This window comes from Physcomitrium patens, chromosome 23 (assembly GCF_059467195.1).
Source record: "Physcomitrium patens ecotype Gransden chromosome 23, ASM5946719v1, whole genome shotgun sequence".
NCBI classification, from domain to species: domain Eukaryota; kingdom Viridiplantae; phylum Streptophyta; class Bryopsida; order Funariales; family Funariaceae; genus Physcomitrium; species Physcomitrium patens.
The window spans coordinates 1,451,317-1,455,764 of record NC_143432.1 but is presented as its reverse complement, the minus strand read 5'-3'; positions in this window follow the sequence as shown (position 1 = coordinate 1,455,764).

Genomic DNA, 4,448 nt, shown 5'->3' with positions numbered 1-4,448 from the left:
AAGGCTTCATACTAAATATTTAGGTCTTATATATATATATATATATATATATATATATTTAATATCAAAATCAAAAGAAATAAAGAAACAAAGTAAAGTTTTTTATATCAACTCTTTTTAATTTAATCTACTAGCCACTCTAACACACATGTAGATTTATCAACATATAATATGTTTTAACTAATTTTTACATATTATAAGCATTTACAGTATGACAACGTACCTAATTGAAGCAGTCAGCATGAATAGACACTATAGCAGAGAAAAACCTGAATTGTTTTGATTTCAATAATGTTGTCTACTATTGATCAAACGCTGCTTCTCCAACCTTTGGTGCTAGATACAATCTTCTTGATAATGTATCAGATAATCCTTGTTGCTTCTTAGGTCAATAAGTAATAACAAAGTCAAACCTGGATAGTAATATATTCTATCGTGCTTGACGACGATTGAGAACTCGAGCCGACATGAAGTACTCTAAATTCTTATGATCCGTGTATACGGTCATTGGATGCACAACTCCTTCAAAAAAGTGACGCCACTCCTGAAAAGAATCCATTATTACAAGAAGTTCTTTATCGTGGATCTCATAGTTGATTTTGGTAGCAGAAAACTTTTGAGAGTAGAACACAACTAGATGATAGAGCTTGCCTCGTGAGTAAAGTTCTAACTAGTCCAACATGTGACTCTTCCATTAGATAGTGTTTGGACTATAAAGTTGTTATCAATCTAATTTGATTGACAAAACCTCAAAACTTGGAACACATACCATCAAACTTATCTAGAAGGGTGATTTGGAGCTCGTTTTGTTATAAGACCAATGGTCTTTATTGAACTAGAGGCAAAGCTGCTTCTCTTGGTACTCAAGCTTGAGGTTGGTGAATCTTCAATTGTGCCATCTCGGATGCTCTATTATTATGAAGTCTTGCAATGACTCCTTTAATCTCTACAATTCTTTGTGATAACGTAGCAAGAGCATTCATAATGGCATCCAATTTGGACTTCAAACTTTCAGTCATATTAATATCTTGACCTCCAGCCATCTTAAGAGAAGGAAAGAAATGACTCTATAAGAAGGCAATATTGGTTTAAAAGAGGGTACTCCGCAACTTCTAAAATGCCTTAAAATCTTCAAGTAGAGGGATAATTCACTCTTTCTAAAAAAGGTAAGACTCTAATATTATAATAGAAGAAATATTAGTTTAGAAGAAGGTAATCTCCAACTTCTAAAATACCAGCACCTTCAAGCAAAGGGATAATACACATTCTAACAAGAAGAAACTAGCTTTGATATGAAAGATGAGTGTAGTCTTGACAAAATATCATAAATTCAGAATACTCACTAGAAATCTAAACAAGAAGCTCAAGAAGAATCGACAAGAACTAGATTAATCAGATAAGTAAAGGAACAATACTGGAGAGGTGAGCTAGAGCTCTAAGAGGTGTGTTATCGAGACTGAGGATCTCCTCAGTCTCGACTCTTATATATACTACAAGCTAAGAAGCTTGTCAAGTAGCTTCCACAAACTTGGAAGCTTTTCAAGTAGCTTCTACAAGCTAGGAAGCTTTTCAAGCAGCTTCAAGAGCTAGGAAGCTGTGATTGCTCGTTTTTCTTATTCTGAAAGAAACCTCCCAGCATAAACCCGTATAGGAAGATTCAAACACGGGGAATGACTAGTTGCTTAAGCATTTACGTTAGGGTCACACAATCAATTATTTTCTGAATGTGTCATCTCTATTTCCAATATCTGAACACACAAGGAAACTATAATCTCCTCCTTTACCTTATCGGTCTCTTCCTTACAGCAATTCAGTTATATCAATAACTGCTATTTCTACTAATATATTCACCCTCATATTCTTCAACTGTAATACTACGCCTTCACAGCTTTTAGTATACAATTACCCTCGTTCCAATCACTGAAATTCTTCACACAGAACTACCATTCACATTACAATGTTTCACACAAACACAGACTCATTCTCTTTGCTAAACTACAATCAGATTTCAGCATTCAATCTTTTTTCTTCTCAAATAATACCAATCTCATTTCCATTCCATAATTCACTTCACAATATTCAGAAACTCTTAATCCTCTTATTCAAAGAAAATAACAAACAAAAGAAAAGAGGTAGCACCAAGCTTACCCCGGCTCACAACTATCAAAGCGATGGCCCTCGGCTCACGACTCTCACAGTCTGGTACCTTAATTAACTTCTACAACTCCTATATACTTTCTCTTTATTCTTTAGATTCTAACCGTAATTCTATAATTAATCACTTTCAATAACTAAATCACTCATCTGTCCTCCTGAATTTCCTATTATATGGACTATTAATATATTTTATTAATATCTTTCAAAAATGAATTAATATCTATTCTACACAACTCCACTCCTATCTGTTCAGCATCCTTGCTAGTTGGGGTACCAATCTTATTTTTGAAGAAGAAAGATGGCTCGCTGTAGATGTGCGTGGATTATCGAGGTTTCAACAAGGTGACAAAGAAGAATCGTTATCCATTATCCTTGATATCAGATCTTCTAAAGCAACATAGGCATGCATGGATCTTTGCAAAGATTGATCTAAGGGGAGCTTACAACCTCGTGCAAATCAAGGAAGGAGACAAATGAAAGACAACTTTCCGTACAAGGTATAGCCATTTTGAATATAATGTCATACCTTTTGGTCTTACCAATGCTCCGGTGGTCTTTCAACACATGATGAATGATACCTTTCAAGAGTACCTTGATAATTCTGTTGTCATCCATCTAGATGATATTTTGATATTTTCCAAGAATATAGAAGAGTATGAGAAACATGTTTTTCTGGTCCTTGAAAAACTTTGCGAGCAAGGACTTTACGCCAAGTTAGAGAAGTGCTTGTTTAACTAAACTGAGATATAATTTTTGGGATTCATTGCAACTATGAAAGGCTTGAAGATGGATCCTAAGAAGGTGGAAGCAATCATATCATGGGAAGTTCCAAAGTCGATTAGAGATGTACAATGCTTTCTTGGCTTTGCTAACTTCTATCAGATCTTCATTAAGAATTATGCTCAGGTTGCTGCTCTACTCACTCGGTTGACATGTAAAGACAAGCTTGAATGGAGACCTCTAGCGAAAAAAGCATTTCAAGATCTTAAGACGGCATTTACTATAGCTCCAACCTTGCAAAGGCCTTTTATTTAGAGACTGATGACGTATGGCATGATTTGCTATCCAAGAATATACTAGGTATCTAGTTGTATAGGATACAGCTTAAATCTTTATGTAAATCTTGTGTTAGCCTCTCCAAACTCCTTTATTTTGCATAAAACTCAAAATATAACAAAATCCCTTCAAAACATATTTTTTTTGCGAAGGATTTTTTTGTCTTGAACTTTAGAAATTCATAACTCTTGATTTAATCGTTTATATTATCTCAGATTTACAGAATAGGTAGAATTCACCTTTTACTTTTATCACAAAAAAAATCAACTACAAATTCACTACGGATCTTTTGGCATCTAAGAAATCCTAGCAGATACTCTAAACCCTAATTTACAAGCACCTGAACCTTAATTTCTTAATATCTCAAGAATCCAATACTCAAATGTCATAAAACTTATGCATAAAGTTTATTTACATTAATTTACACATTTTTTGAAATTTTGAGCAAAAACCTTGTCAAATTGCTCAAGATATAGCTCAAAAGACAACCACTAGCAAATCGGGTTACTTACTACCCTTAGATTTCATGCGCTGACTTCAAAATCCAATAACTCCACTTTAGCTTGAAATCTAGTTAGCAGTACATAAAAAGTGTAGCCGCAAAAGTGAATTATCCAGTCGCGGTTGCCAATCTTCAATTTCTATCTGTACGCGTGCGTTATGCTAAAAAGAGTGACAGTAGCTTCCAAATCAATACCTTAACTTTGAGCGCTTGTATCTCCTTCATGTAAACTCCAAACCATACAAAACTTGTACCAAAACCATAGAAAAAAATCTAAACCTTCTGATACTAGCCTTCAAAATTCGAATGGCTCCAACAAACTAATCCTAATTCCTAATATGCCCTCGGGCAGCCTCCTCAAAGCCCATTGGTCATGATTTTTTACCAATAGGAATGGAGTTTTTTATTATTCATCTCCATTCATCTATATTGATGCCCTAATTACTCCTTTTGCTACCAAAATCCTTTTTCAATCTTTTTTCTTATAAGATTTAGATAATTTATGCTCTAAACACCAAATAAAAGAACCAAAAGAAATTTTCAAAGGTCACGAATGTCTAACAAAGGTGATTCTAAATATTTAGAAGTTACTATCAACCAAAACCAATCTCAAAAGCCACTATCAAAAGAAAATTTAAATTATACAAATTCTATAGTAAACTTTTTAAACAACCTCTTCTCAAGGTAATAATCAAATTATATTCTACAACTAACTAAAATCTATTAATATGGC